General features: G+C 45.2%; 1 protein-coding gene and 17 non-coding genes across 18 annotated transcripts in view; 10 read left to right on the forward strand and 8 right to left on the reverse strand.

Moving 5' to 3' along the window:
- LOC110494675 (caM kinase-like vesicle-associated protein) overlaps positions 1-14845 on the reverse strand; it is a 187808-nt gene that overhangs the window by 110975 nt on the left and 61988 nt on the right. The window lies entirely within an intron of this gene.
- Positions 451-523, forward strand: trnak-cuu (transfer RNA lysine (anticodon CUU)). The gene has a single exon. It is a non-coding gene; the product is annotated as a tRNA-Lys (tRNA).
- Positions 778-871, reverse strand: trnai-uau (transfer RNA isoleucine (anticodon UAU)). The gene is made up of 2 exons: positions 834-871; positions 778-813 (listed from the first exon to the last, which is right to left on the reverse strand). It is a non-coding gene; the product is annotated as a tRNA-Ile (tRNA).
- On the forward strand, positions 2913-2985 carry trnak-cuu (transfer RNA lysine (anticodon CUU)). The gene has a single exon. It is a non-coding gene; the product is annotated as a tRNA-Lys (tRNA).
- trnai-uau (transfer RNA isoleucine (anticodon UAU)) lies at positions 3240-3333 on the reverse strand. Its single transcript has 2 exons — positions 3296-3333; positions 3240-3275 (listed from the first exon to the last, which is right to left on the reverse strand). It is a non-coding gene; the product is annotated as a tRNA-Ile (tRNA).
- On the forward strand, positions 5375-5447 carry trnak-cuu (transfer RNA lysine (anticodon CUU)). Its single transcript has one exon. It is a non-coding gene; the product is annotated as a tRNA-Lys (tRNA).
- Positions 5702-5795, reverse strand: trnai-uau (transfer RNA isoleucine (anticodon UAU)). Its single transcript has 2 exons — positions 5758-5795; positions 5702-5737 (listed from the first exon to the last, which is right to left on the reverse strand). It is a non-coding gene; the product is annotated as a tRNA-Ile (tRNA).
- Positions 6859-6931, forward strand: trnak-cuu (transfer RNA lysine (anticodon CUU)). Its single transcript has one exon. It is a non-coding gene; the product is annotated as a tRNA-Lys (tRNA).
- trnai-uau (transfer RNA isoleucine (anticodon UAU)) lies at positions 7186-7279 on the reverse strand. Its single transcript has 2 exons — positions 7242-7279; positions 7186-7221 (listed from the first exon to the last, which is right to left on the reverse strand). It is a non-coding gene; the product is annotated as a tRNA-Ile (tRNA).
- Positions 8343-8415, forward strand: trnak-cuu (transfer RNA lysine (anticodon CUU)). Its single transcript has one exon. It is a non-coding gene; the product is annotated as a tRNA-Lys (tRNA).
- trnak-cuu (transfer RNA lysine (anticodon CUU)) lies at positions 9321-9393 on the forward strand. The gene has a single exon. It is a non-coding gene; the product is annotated as a tRNA-Lys (tRNA).
- trnai-uau (transfer RNA isoleucine (anticodon UAU)) lies at positions 9648-9741 on the reverse strand. The gene is made up of 2 exons: positions 9704-9741; positions 9648-9683 (listed from the first exon to the last, which is right to left on the reverse strand). It is a non-coding gene; the product is annotated as a tRNA-Ile (tRNA).
- Positions 10806-10878, forward strand: trnak-cuu (transfer RNA lysine (anticodon CUU)). Its single transcript has one exon. It is a non-coding gene; the product is annotated as a tRNA-Lys (tRNA).
- Positions 11784-11856, forward strand: trnak-cuu (transfer RNA lysine (anticodon CUU)). The gene has a single exon. It is a non-coding gene; the product is annotated as a tRNA-Lys (tRNA).
- trnai-uau (transfer RNA isoleucine (anticodon UAU)) lies at positions 12111-12204 on the reverse strand. The gene is made up of 2 exons: positions 12167-12204; positions 12111-12146 (listed from the first exon to the last, which is right to left on the reverse strand). It is a non-coding gene; the product is annotated as a tRNA-Ile (tRNA).
- trnak-cuu (transfer RNA lysine (anticodon CUU)) lies at positions 13269-13341 on the forward strand. Its single transcript has one exon. It is a non-coding gene; the product is annotated as a tRNA-Lys (tRNA).
- trnak-cuu (transfer RNA lysine (anticodon CUU)) lies at positions 14247-14319 on the forward strand. Its single transcript has one exon. It is a non-coding gene; the product is annotated as a tRNA-Lys (tRNA).
- trnai-uau (transfer RNA isoleucine (anticodon UAU)) lies at positions 14574-14667 on the reverse strand. Its single transcript has 2 exons — positions 14630-14667; positions 14574-14609 (listed from the first exon to the last, which is right to left on the reverse strand). It is a non-coding gene; the product is annotated as a tRNA-Ile (tRNA).

A 14845-nucleotide genomic window follows, 5' to 3' on the forward strand; every position in this document is an offset into this window, starting at 1 on the left:
GCTGATACTTGTCTGAGCCAAGCACCAACTAAATTTGCAAACAGCCGTTCACATGGACTTTCGAGCAGACTTGCCACCCTGCATTGCTGACGTGTCTGGCATTTCTGGTGATAGAGAAGACTATGGATTTGAATCCTAGCTGTGCCTGCACTCTGACCTGTTATCTCAATAACATACCAATTAATTATGAAACATCCTCCTAAGTGTATTGAATTAAAATGCTCCTTTTCTGGACAAGAAATAGACAGGGAGAGGGTTCAAGAGGAATACTTGCTCCTGGTGGATCTTGAACGCACAACCTTGTCATCTAATTGCTGTATACTGCTGTATAAGTACAACACGCTAACAGATTGCACCATAGGATCCATCAACAACACCTTCACTAATCACCATATTTTGCACAAACGGAGCTGTACGATATTCGGACCAAGTCAAAATGACTGATGAGGTACCTAGCTAGCTCAGTCGGTAGAGCATGAGACTCTTAATCTCAGGGTCGTGGGTTCGAGCCCCACGTTGGGTGATTTTTTTCTCTGCCGAAGTACAAACTCACTTTGCGAACAGCCAAACGCTTGGATTTTCGAGCAGGCTTGCCACCCTGTATTGCTGATGTGTCAGGCAAAGCTGGTAATGCAGAGGAATATGCATTTGAATCGTAGCTGTGCCTGCACTCTGACCTGTTATCTCTATGACATACCAATTACTTATGAAATAGATTGAATAAATGATCCTTTTCTGGGCAAGAAATAGACAGTCAGAGGGTTCAAGAACAGCACTTGCTCCTGGTGAGGCTCGAACTCACAACCTCGGCATTGCTTCACTGCATACTGCTGTATAAGTACCACGCGCTAACCGACTGCGCCACAGGAGCTACGCAAAGCACTGTCACTGATCACCATATTTTGCACAAACGGAGCTGTACGATATTCGGACCAAGTTAAAATTACCGTTGAGGTGCCTAGCTAGCTCAGTCGGAAGAGCACGAGACTCTTCATCTCAGGGTCGTGGGTTAGAGCCCCACGTTGGGTGATTATTTTCTCTGCCGAAGTACCAACTCACTTTGCGAAAAGCCAAACGGTTGGATTTTTGAGCAGGCTTGCCACCCTGCATTGCTGATGTGTCAGGCAAAACTGGTAATGCAGAAGACTATGCATTTGAATCGTAGCTCTGCCTGCACTCTGACCTTTTATCTCAACGACATACCAATTACTTATGAAATAGATTAAATAAATTATCCTTTTCTGGACAAGAAATAGACAGTCAGAGGGTTCAAGAAAAGCAGTTGCTCCTGGTCAGGTACGAATTCACAACTTTGGCATTGCTTCACTGCATACTGCTGTATAAGTACCACGTGCAAACCAACTGCGCCGTCGGAGCTATGCAAAGCACTGTCACTGATCACCACAATTGACCTGCCTGGCAAGCTCAGGCGTTTGAGCATGAGCCTCTTAATCTCAGAATCGTAGGGTCGATACCACAAATGGGCTGATACTTGTCTGAGCCAAGCACCAACTAAATTTGCAAACAGCCGTTCACATGGACTTTCGAGCAGACTTGCCACCCTGCATTGCTGACGTGTCTGGCATTGCTGGTGATAGAGAAGACTATGGATTTGAATCCTAGCTGTGCCTGCACTCTGACCTGTTATCTCAATAACATACCAATTAATTATGAAACATCCTCCTAAGTGTATTGAATTAAAATGCTCCTTTTCTGGACAAGAAATAGACAGGGAGAGGGTTCAAGAGGAATACTTGCTCCTGGTGGATCTTGAACGCACAACCTTGTCATCTAATTGCTGTATACTGCTGTATAAGTACAACACGCTAACAGATTGCACCATAGGATCCATCAACAACACCTTCACTAATCACCATATTTTGCACAAACGGAGCTGTACGATATTCGGACCAAGTCAAAATGACCGATGAGGTACCTAGCTAGCTCAGTCGGTAGAGCATGAGACTCTTAATCTCAGGGTCGTGGGTTAGAGCCCCACGTTGGGTGATTATTTTCTCTGCCGAAGTACCAACTCTCTTTGCGAACAGCCAAACGGTTGGATTTTTGAGCAGGCTTGCCACCCTGCATTGCTGATGTGTCAGGCAAAGCTGGTAATGCAGAAGACTATGCATTTGAATCGTAGCTCTGCCTGCAATCTGACCTTTTATCTCAACGACATACCAATTACTTATGAAATAGATTAAATAAATGATCCTTTTCTGGACAAGAAATAGACAGTCAGAGGGTTCAAGAAAAGCAGTTGCTCCTGGTCAGGTACGAATTCACAACTTTGGCATTGCTTCACTGCATACTGCTGTATAAGTACCACGTGCAAACCAACTGCGCCGTAGGAGCTATGCAAAGCACTGTCACTGATCACCACAATTGACCTGCCTGGCAAGCTCAGGCGTTTGAGCATGAGCCTCTTAATCTCAGAATCGTAGGGTCGATACCACAAATGGGCTGATACTTGTCTGAGCCAAGCACCAACTAAATTTGCAAACAGCCGTTCACATGGACTTTCGAGCAGACTTGCCACCCTGCATTGCTGACGTGTCTGGCATTTCTGGTGATAGAGAAGACTATGGATTTGAATCCTAGCTGTGCCTGCACTCTGACCTGTTATCTCAATAACATACCAATTAATTATGAAACATCCTCCTAAGTGTATTGAATTAAAATGCTCCTTTTCTGGACAAGAAATAGACAGGGAGAGGGTTCAAGAGGAATACTTGCTCCTGGTGGATCTTGAACGCACAACCTTGTCATCTAATTGCTGTATACTGCTGTATAAGTACAACACGCTAACAGATTGCACCATAGGATCCATCAACAACACCTTCACTAATCACCATATTTTGCACAAACGGAGCTGTACGATATTCGGACCAAGTCAAAATGACTGATGAGGTACCTAGCTAGCTCAGTCGGTAGAGCATGAGACTCTTAATCTCAGGGTCGTGGGTTCGAGCCCCACGTTGGGTGATTTTTTTCTCTGCCGAAGTACAAACTCACTTTGCGAACAGCCAAACGCTTGGATTTTCGAGCAGGCTTGCCACCCTGTATTGCTGATGTGTCAGGCAAAGCTGGTAATGCAGAGGAATATGCATTTGAATCGTAGCTGTGCCTGCACTCTGACCTGTTATCTCTATGACATACCAATTACTTATGAAATAGATTGAATAAATGATCCTTTTCTGGACAAGAAATAGACAGTCAGAGGGTTCAAGAAAAGCACTTGCTCCTGGTGAGGCTCGAACTCACAACCTCGGCATTGCTTCACTGCATACTGCTGTATAAGTACCACGCGCTAACCGACTGCGCCACAGGAGCTACGCAAAGCACTGTCACTGATCACCATATTTTGCACAAACGGAGCTGTACGATATTCGGACCAAGTTAAAATTACCGTTGAGGTGCCTAGCTAGCTCAGTCGGAAGAGCACGAGACTCTTCATCTCAGGGTCGTGGGTTAGAGCCCCACGTTGGGTGATTATTTTCTCTGCCGAAGTACCAACTCACTTTGCGAAAAGCCAAACGGTTGGATTTTTGAGCAGGCTTGCCACCCTGCATTGCTGATGTGTCAGGCAAAACTGGTAATGCAGAAGACTATGCATTTGAATCGTAGCTCTGCCTGCACTCTGACCTTTTATCTCAACGACATACCAATTACTTATGAAATAGATTAAATAAATTATCCTTTTCTGGACAAGAAATAGACAGTCAGAGGGTTCAAGAAAAGCAGTTGCTCCTGGTCAGGTACGAATTCACAACTTTGGCATTGCTTCACTGCATACTGCTGTATAAGTACCACGTGCAAACCAACTGCGCCGTAGGAGCTATGCAAAGCACTGTCACTGATCACCACAATTGACCTGCCTGGCAAGCTCAGGCGTTTGAGCATGAGCCTCTTAATCTCAGAATCGTAGGGTCGATACCACAAATGGGCTGATACTTGTCTGAGCCAAGCACCAACTAAATTTGCAAACAGCCGTTCACATGGACTTTCGAGCAGACTTGCCACCCTGCATTGCTGACGTGTCTGGCATTGCTGGTGATAGAGAAGACTATGGATTTGAATCCTAGCTGTGCCTGCACTCTGACCTGTTATCTCAATAACATACCAATTAATTATGAAACATCCTCCTAAGTGTATTGAATTAAAATGCTCCTTTTCTGGACAAGAAATAGACAGGGAGAGGGTTCAAGAGGAATACTTGCTCCTGGTGGATCTTGAACGCACAACCTTGTCATCTAATTGCTGTATACTGCTGTATAAGTACAACACGCTAACAGATTGCACCATAGGATCCATCAACAACACCTTCACTAATCACCATATTTTGCACAAACGGAGCTGTACGATATTCGGACCAAGTCAAAATGACCGATGAGGTACCTAGCTAGCTCAGTCGGTAGAGCATGAGACTCTTAATCTCAGGGTCGTGGGTTAGAGCCCCACGTTGGGTGATTATTTTCTCTGCCGAAGTACCAACTCTCTTTGCGAACAGCCAAACGGTTGGATTTTTGAGCAGGCTTGCCACCCTGCATTGCTGATGTGTCAGGCAAAACTGGTAATGCAGAAGACTATGCATTTGAATCGTAGCTCTGCCTGCAATCTGACCTTTTATCTCAACGACATACCAATTACTTATGAAATAGATTAAATAAATGATCCTTTTCTGGACAAGAAATAGACAGTCAGAGGGTTCAAGAAAAGCAGTTGCTCCTGGTCAGGTACGAATTCACAACTTTGGCATTGCTTCACTGCATACTGCTGTATAAGTACCACGTGCAAACCAACTGCGCCGTAGGAGCTATGCAAAGCACTGTCACTGATCACCACAATTGACCTGCCTGGCAAGCTCAGGCGTTTGAGCATGAGCCTCTTAATCTCAGAATCGTAGGGTCGATACCACAAATGGGCTGATACTTGTCTGAGCCAAGCACCAACTAAATTTGCAAACAGCCGTTCACATGGACTTTCGAGCAGACTTGCCACCCTGCATTGCTGACGTGTCTGGCATTGCTGGTGATAGAGAAGACTATGGATTTGAATCCTAGCTGTGCCTGCACTCTGACCTGTTATCTCAATAACATACCAATTAATTATGAAACATCCTTCTAAGTGTATTGAATTAAAATGCTCCTTTTCTGGACAAGAAATAGACAGGGAGAGGGTTCAAGAGGAATACTTGCTCCTGGTGGATCTTGAACGCACAACCTTGTCATCTAATTGCTGTATACTGCTGTATAAGTACAACACGCTAACAGATTGCACCATAGGATCCATCAACAACACCTTCACTAATCACCATATTTTGCACAAACGGAGCTGTACGATATTCGGACCAAGTCAAAATGACCGATGAGGTACCTAGCTAGCTCAGTCGGTAGAGCATGAGACTCTTAATCTCAGGGTCGTGGGTTCGAGCCCCACGTTGGGTGATTTTTTTCTCTGCCGAAGTACAAACTCACTTTGCGAACAGCCAAACGCTTGGATTTTCGAGCAGGCTTGCCACCCTGTATTGCTGATGTGTCAGGCAAAGCTGGGAATGCAGAGGAATATGCATTTGAATCGTAGCTGTGCCTGCACTCTGACCTGTTATCTCTATGACATACCAATTACTTATGAAATAGATTGAATAAATGATCCTTTTCTGGGCAAGAAATAGACAGTCAGAGGGTTCAAGAAAAGCACTTGCTCCTGGTGAGGCTCGAACTCACAACCTCGGCATTGCTTCACTGCATACTGCTGTATAAGTACCACGGGCTAACCGACTGCGCCACAGGAGCTACGCAAAGCACTGTCACTGATCACCATATTTTGCACAAACGGAGCTGTACGATATTCGGACCAAGTTAAAATTACCGTTGAGGTGCCTAGCTAGCTCAGTCGGAAGAGCACGAGACTCTTCATCTCAGGGTCGTGGGTTAGAGCCCCACGTTGGGTGATTATTTTCTCTGCCGAAGTACAAACTCACTTTGCGAACAGCGAAACGCTTGGATTTTCGAGCAGGCTTGCCACCCTGCATTGCTGATGTGTCAGGCAAAGCTGGTAATGCAGAGGAATATGCATTTGAATCGTAGCTGTGCCTGCACTCTCACCTGTTATCTCTATGACATACCAATTACTTATGAAATAGATTGAATAAATTATCCTTTTCTGGACAAGAAATAGACAGTCAGAGGGTTCAAGAAAAGCAGTTGCTCTTGGTCAGGTACGAATTCACAACTTTGGCATTGCTTCACTGCATACTGCTGTATAAGTACCACGTGCAAACCAACTGCGCCGTAGGAGCTATGCAAAGCACTGTCACCGATCACCACAATTGACCTGCCTGGCAAGCTCAGGCGTTTGAGCATGAGCCTCTTAATCTCAGAATCGTAGGGTCGATACCACAAATGGGCTGATACTTGTCTGAGCCAAGCACCAACTAAATTTGCAAACAGCCGTTCACATGGACTTTCGAGCAGACTTGCCACCCTGCATTGCTGACGTGTCTGGCATTTCTGGTGATAGAGAAGACTATGGATTTGAATCCTAGCTGTGCCTGCACTCTGACCTGTTATCTCAATAACATACCAATTAATTATGAAACATCCTCCTAAGTGTATTGAATTAAAATGCTCCTTTTCTGGACAAGAAATAGACAGGGAGAGGGTTCAAGAGGAATACTTGCTCCTGGTGGATCTTGAACGCACAACCTTGTCATCTAATTGCTGTATACTGCTGTATAAGTACAACACGCTAACAGATTGCACCATAGGATCCATCAACAACACCTTCACTAATCACCATATTTTGCACAAACGGAGCTGTACGATATTCGGACCAAGTCAAAATGACTGATGAGGTACCTAGCTAGCTCAGTCGGTAGAGCATGAGACTCTTAATCTCAGGGTCGTGGGTTCGAGCCCCACGTTGGGTGATTTTTTTCTCTGCCGAAGTACAAACTCACTTTGCGAACAGCCAAACGCTTGGATTTTCGAGCAGGCTTGCCACCCTGTATTGCTGATGTGTCAGGCAAAGCTGGTAATGCAGAGGAATATGCATTTGAATCGTAGCTGTGCCTGCACTCTGACCTGTTATCTCTATGACATACCAATTACTTATGAAATAGATTGAATAAATGATCCTTTTCTGGGCAAGAAATAGACAGTCAGAGGGTTCAAGAAAAGCACTTGCTCCTGGTGAGGCTCGAACTCACAACCTCGGCATTGCTTCACTGCATACTGCTGTATAAGTACCACGCGCTAACCGACTGCGCCACAGGAGCTACGCAAAGCACTGTCACTGATCACCATATTTTGCACAAACGGAGCTGTATGATATTCGGACCAAGTTAAAATTACCGTTGAGGTGCCTAGCTAGCTCAGTCGGAAGAGCACGAGACTCTTCATCTCAGGGTCGTGGGTTAGAGCCCCACGTTGGGTGATTATTTTCTCTGCCGAAGTACCAACTCACTTTGCGAAAAGCCAAACGGTTGGATTTTTGAGCAGGCTTGCCACCCTGCATTGCTGATGTGTCAGGCAAAACTGGTAATGCAGAAGACTATGCATTTGAATCGTAGCTCTGCCTGCACTCTGACCTTTTATCTCAACGACATACCAATTACTTATGAAATAGATTAAATAAATTATCCTTTTCTGGACAAGAAATAGACAGTCAGAGGGTTCAAGAAAAGCAGTTGCTCCTGGTCAGGTACGAATTCACAACTTTGGCATTGCTTCACTGCATACTGCTGTATAAGTACCACGTGCAAACCAACTGCGCCGTAGGAGCTATGCAAAGCACTGTCACTGATCACCACAATTGACCTGCCTGGCAAGCTCAGGCGTTTGAGCATGAGCCTCTTAATCTCAGAATCGTAGGGTCGATACCACAAATGGGCTGATACTTGTCTGAGCCAAGCACCAACTAAATTTGCAAACAGCCGTTCACATGGACTTTCGAGCAGACTTGCCACCCTGCATTGCTGACGTGTCTGGCATTGCTGGTGATAGAGAAGACTATGGATTTGAATCCTAGCTGTGCCTGCACTCTGACCTGTTATCTCAATAACATACCAATTAATTATGAAACATCCTCCTAAGTGTATTGAATTAAAATGCTCCTTTTCTGGACAAGAAATAGACAGGGAGAGGGTTCAAGAGGAATACTTGCTCCTGGTGGATCTTGAACGCACAACCTTGTCATCTAATTGCTGTATACTGCTGTATAAGTACAACACGCTAACAGATTGCACCATAGGATCCATCAACAACACCTTCACTAATCACCATATTTTGCACAAACGGAGCTGTACGATATTCGGACCAAGTCAAAATGACCGATGAGGTACCTAGCTAGCTCAGTCGGTAGAGCATGAGACTCTTAATCTCAGGGTCGTGGGTTCGAGCCCCACGTTGGGTGACTTTTTTCTCTGCCGAAGTACAAACTCACTTTGCGAACAGCCAAACGCTTGGATTTTCGAGCAGGCTTGCCACCCTGCATTGCTGATGTGTCAGGCAAAGCTGGTAATGCAGAGGAATATGCATTTGAATCGTAGCTGTGCCTGCACTCTGACCTGTTATCTCTATGACATACCAATTACTTATGAAATAGATTGAATAAATGATCATTTTCTGGACAAGAAATAGACAGTCAGAGGGTTCAAGAAAAGCAGTTGCTCCTGGTCAGGTACGAATTCACAACTTTGGCATTGCTTCACTGCATACTGCTGTATAAGTACCACGTGCAAACCAACTGCGCCGTAGGAGCTATGCAAAGCACTGTCACTGATCACCACAATTGACCTGCCTGGCAAGCTCAGGCGTTTGAGCATGAGCCTCTTAATCTCAGAATCGTAGGGTCGATACCACAAATGAGCTGATACTTGTCTGAGCCAAGCACCAACTAAATTTGCAAACAGCCGTTCACATGGACTTTCGAGCAGACTTGCCACCCTGCATTGCTGACGTGTCTGGCATTGCTGGTGATAGAGAAGACTATGGATTTGAATCCTAGCTGTGCCTGCACTCTGACCTGTTATCTCAATAACATACCAATTAATTATGAAACATCCTCCTAAGTGTATTGAATTAAAATGCTCCTTTTCTGGACAAGAAATAGACAGGGAGAGGGTTCAAGAGGAATACTTGCTCCTGGTGGATCTTGAACGCACAACCTTGTCATCTAATTGCTGTATACTGCTGTATAAGTACAACACGCTAACAGATTGCACCATAGGATCCATCAACAACACCTTCACTAATCACCATATTTTGCACAAACGGAGCTGTACGATATTCGGACCAAGTCAAAATGACCGATGAGGTACCTAGCTAGCTCAGTCGGTAGAGCATGAGACTCTTAATCTCAGGGTCGTGGGTTCGAGCCCCACGTTGGGTGATTTTTTTCTCTGCCGAAGTACAAACTCACTTTGCGAACAGCCAAACGCTTGGATTTTCGAGCAGGCTTGCCACCCTGTATTGCTGATGTGTCAGGCAAAGCTGGTAATGCAGAGGAATATGCATTTGAATCGTAGCTGTGCCTGCACTCTGACCTGTTATCTCTATGACATACCAATTACTTATGAAATAGATTGAATAAATGATCCTTTTCTGGGCAAGAAATAGACAGTCAGAGGGTTCAAGAAAAGCACTTGCTCCTGGTGAGGCTCGAAATCACAACCTCGGCATTGCTTCACTGCATACTGCTGTATAAGTACCACGCGCTAACCGACTGCGCCACAGGAGCTATGCAAAGCACTGTCACTGATCACCATATTTTGCACAAACGGAGCTGTACGATATTCGGACCAAGTTAAAATTACCGTTGAGGTGCCTAGCTAGCTCAGTCGGAAGAGCACGAGACTCTTCATCTCAGGGTCGTGGGTTAGAGCCCCACGTTGGGTGATTATTTTCTCTGCCGAAGTACAAACTCACTTTGCGAACAGCGAAACGCTTGGATTTTCGAGCAGGCTTGCCACCCTGCATTGCTGATGTGTCAGGCAAAGCTGGTAATGCAGAGGAATATGCATTTGAATCGTAGCTGTGCCTGCACTCTGACCTGTTATCTCTATGACATACCAATTACTTATGAAATAGATTGAATAAATTATCCTTTTCTGGACAAGAAATAGACAGTCAGAGGGTTCAAGAAAAGCAGTTGCTCCTGGTCAGGTACGAATTCACAACTTTGGCATTGCTTCACTGCATACTGCTGTATAAGTACCACGCGCAAACCAACTGCGCCGTAGGAGATATGCAAAGCACTGTCACCGATCACCACAATTGACCTGCCTGGCAAGCTCAGGCGTTTGAGCATGAGCCTCTTAATCTCAGAATCGTAGGGTCGATACCACAAATGGGCTGATACTTGTCTGAGCCGAAGCACCAACTAAATTTGCAAACAGCCGTTCACATGGACTTTCGAGCAGACTTGCCACCCTGCATTGCTGACGTATCTGGCATTGCTGGTGATAGAGAAGACTATGGATTTGAATCCTAGCTGTGCCTGCACTCTGACCTGTTATCTCAATAACATACCAATTAATTATGAAACATCCTCCTAAGTGTATTGAATTAAAATGCTCCTTTTCTGGACAAGAAATAGACAGGGAGAGGGTTCAAGAGGAATACTTGCTCCTGGTGGATCTTGAACGCACAACCTTGTCATCTAATTGCTGTATACTGCTGTATAAGTACAACACGCTAACAGATTGCACCATAGGATCCATCAACAACACCTTCACTAATCACCATATTTTGCACAAACGGAGCTGTACGATATTCGGACCAAGTCAAAATGACCGATGAGGTACCTAGCTAGCTCAGTCGGTAGAGCATGAGACTCTTAATCTCAGGGTCGTGGGTTCGAGCCCCACGTTGGGTGACTTTTTTCTCTGCCGAAGTACAAACTCACTTTGCGAACAGCCAAACGCTTGGATTTTCGAGCAGGCTTGCCACCCTGCATTGCTGATGTGTCAGGCAAAGCTGGTAATGCAGAGGAATATGCATTTGAATCGTAGCTGTGCCTGCACTCTGACCTGTTATCTCTATGACATACCAATTACTTATGAAATAGATTGAATAAATGATCATTTTCTGGACAAGAAATAGACAGTCAGAGGGTTCAAGAAAAGCAGTTGCTCCTGGTCAGGTACGAATTCACAACTTTGGCATTGCTTCACTGCATACTGCTGTATAAGTACCACGTGCAAACCAACTGCGCCGTAGGAGCTATGCAAAGCACTGTCACTGATCACCACAATTGACCTGCCTGGCAAGCTCAGGCGTTTGAGCATGAGCCTCTTAATCTCAGAATCGTAGGGTCGATACCACAAATGGGCTGATACTTGTCTGAGCCAAGCACCAACTAAATTTGCAAACAGCCGTTCACATGGACTTTCGAGCAGACTTGCCACCCTGCATTGCTGACGTGTCTGGCATTGCTGGTGATAGAGAAGACTATGGATTTGAATCCTAGCTGTGCCTGCACTCTGACCTGTTATCTCAATAACATACCAATTAATTATGAAACATCCTCCTAAGTGTATTGAATTAAAATGCTCCTTTTCTGGACAAGAAATAGACAGGGAGAGGGTTCAAGAGGAATACTTGCTCCTGGTGGATCTTGAACGCACAACCTTGTCATCTAATTGCTGTATACTGCTGTATAAGTACAACACGCTAACAGATTGCACCATAGGATCCATCAACAACACCTTCACTAATCACCATATTTTGCACAAACGGAGCTGTACGATATTCGGACCAAGTCAAAATGACCGATGAGGTACCTAGCTAGCTCAGTCGGTAGAGCATGAGACTCTTAATCTCAGGGTCGTGGGTTCGAGCCCCACGTTGGGTGATTTTTTTCTCTGCCGAAGTACAAACTCACTTTGCGAACAGCCAAACGCTTGGATTTTCGAGCAGGCTTGCCACCCTGTATTGCTGATGTGTCAGGCAAAGCTGGTAATGCAGAGGAATATGCATTTGAATCGTAGCTGTGCCTGCACTCTGACCTGTTATCTCTATGACATACCAATTACTTATGAAATAGATTGAATAAATGATCCTTTTCTGGGCAAGAAATAGACAGTCAGAGGGTTCAAGAAAAGTACTTGCTCCTGGTGAGGCTCGAACTCACAACCTCGGCATTGCTTCACTGCATACTGCTGTATAAGTACCACGCGCTAACCGACTGCGCCACAGGAGCTATGCAAAGCACTGTCACTGATCACCATATTTTGCACAAACGGAGCTGTACGATATTCGGACCAAGTTAAAATTACCGTTGAGGTGCCTAGCTAGCTCAGTCGGAAGAGCACGAGACTCTTCATCTCAGGGTCGTGGGTTAGAGCCCCACGTTGGGTGATTATTTTCTCTGCCGAAGTACCAACTCACTTTGCGAACAGCGAAACGCTTGGATTTTCGAGCAGGCTTGCCACCCTGCATTGCTGATGTGTCAGGCAAAGCTGGTAATGCAGAGGAATATGCATTTGAATCGTAGCTGTGCCTGCACTCTGACCTGTTATCTCTATGACATACCAATTACTTATGAAATAGATTGAATAAATTATCCTTTTCTGGACAAGAAATAGACAGTCAGAGGGTTCAAGAAAAGCAGTTGCTCCTGGTCAGGTACGAATTCACAACTTTGGCATTGCTTCACTGCATACTGCTGTATAACTACCACGCGCAAACCAACTGCGCCGTAGGAGATATGCAAAGCACTGTCACCGATCACCACAATTGACCTGCCTGGCAAGCTCAGGCGTTTGAGCATGAGCCTCTTAATCTCAGAATCGTAGGGTCGATACCACAAATGGGCTGATACTTGTCTGAGCCGAAGCACCAACTAAATTTGCAAACAGCCGTTCACATGGACTTTCGAGCAGACTTGCCACCCTGCATTGCTGACGTATCTGGCATTGCTGGTGATAGAGAAGACTATGGATTTGAATCCTAGCTGTGCCTGCACTCTGACCTGTTATCTCAATAACATACCAATTAATTATGAAACATCCTCCTAAGTGTATTGAATTAAAATGCTCCTTTTCTGGACAAGAAATAGACAGGGAGAGGGTTCAAGAGGAATACTTGCTCCTGGTGGATCTTGAACGCACAACCTTGTCATCTAATTGCTGTATACTGCTGTATAAGTACAACACGCTAACAGATTGCACCATAGGATCCATCAACAACACCTTCACTAATCACCATATTTTGCACAAACGGAGCTGTACGATATTCGGACCAAGTCAAAATGACCGATGAGGTACCTAGCTAGCTCAGTCGGTAGAGCATGAGACTCTTAATCTCAGGGTCGTGGGTTCGAGCCCCACGTTGGGTGACTTTTTTCTCTGCCGAAGTACAAACTCACTTTGCGAACAGCCAAACGCTTGGATTTTCGAGCAGGCTTGCCACCCTGCATTGCTGATGTGTCAGGCAAAGCTGGTAATGCAGAGGAATATGCATTTGAATCGTAGCTGTGCCTGCACTCTGACCTGTTATCTCTATGACATACCAATTACTTATGAAATAGATTGAATAAATGATCATTTTCTGGACAAGAAATAGACAGTCAGAGGGTTCAAGAAAAGCAGTTGCTCCTGGTCAGGTACGAATTCACAACTTTGGCATTGCTTCACTGCATACTGCTGTATAAGTACCACGTGCAAACCAACTGCGCCGTAGGAGCTATGCAAAGCACTGTCACTGATCACCACAATTGACCTGCCTGGCAAGCTCAGGCGTTTGAGCATGAGCCTCTTAATCTCAGAATCGTAGGGTCGATACCACAAATGGGCTGATACTTGTCTGAGCCAAGCACCAACTAAATTTGCAAACAGCCGTTCACATGGACTTTCGAGCAGACTTGCCACCCTGCATTGCTGACGTGTCTGGCATTGCTGGTGATAGAGAAGACTATGGATTTGAATCCTAGCTGTGCCTGCACTCTGACCTGTTATCTCAATAACATACCAATTAATTATGAAACATCCTCCTAAGTGTATTGAATTAAAATGCTCCTTTTCTGGACAAGAAATAGACAGGGAGAGGGTTCAAGAGGAATACTTGCTCCTGGTGGATCTTGAACGCACAACCTTGTCATCTAATTGCTGTATACTGCTGTATAAGTACAACACGCTAACAGATTGCACCATAGGATCCATCAACAACACCTTCACTAATCACCATATTTTGCACAAACGGAGCTGTACGATATTCGGACCAAGTCAAAATGACCGATGAGGTACCTAGCTAGCTCAGTCGGTAGAGCATGAGACTCTTAATCTCAGGGTCGTGGGTTCGAGCCCCACGTTGGGTGATTTTTTTCTCTGCCGAAGTACAAACTCACTTTGCGAACAGCCAAACGCTTGGATTTTCGAGCAGGCTTGCCACCCTGTATTGCTGATGTGTCAGGCAAAGCTGGTAATGCAGAGGAATATGCATTTGAATCGTAGCTGTGCCTGCACTCTGACCTGTTATCTCTATGACATACCAATTACTTATGAAATAGATTGAATAAATGATCCTTTTCTGGGCAAGAAATAGACAGTCAGAGGGTTCAAGAAAAGTACTTGCTCCTGGTGAGGCTCGAACTCACAACCTCGGCATTGCTTCACTGCATACTGCTGTATAAGTACCACGCGCTAACCGACTGCGCCACAGGAGCTACGCAAAGCACTGTCACTGATCACCACAATTGACCTGCCTGGCAAGCTCAGGCGTTTGAGCATGAGCCTCTTAATCTCAGAATCGTAGGGTCGATACCACAAATGGGCTGATACTTGTCTGAGCCAAGCACCAACTAAATTTGCAAACAGCCGTTCACATGGACTTTCGAGCAGACT

This window comes from Oncorhynchus mykiss, chromosome 17 (assembly GCF_057628025.1).
Source record: "Oncorhynchus mykiss isolate SJ-2025 chromosome 17, ASM5762802v1, whole genome shotgun sequence".
Classification (NCBI taxonomy): domain Eukaryota; kingdom Metazoa; phylum Chordata; class Actinopteri; order Salmoniformes; family Salmonidae; genus Oncorhynchus; species Oncorhynchus mykiss.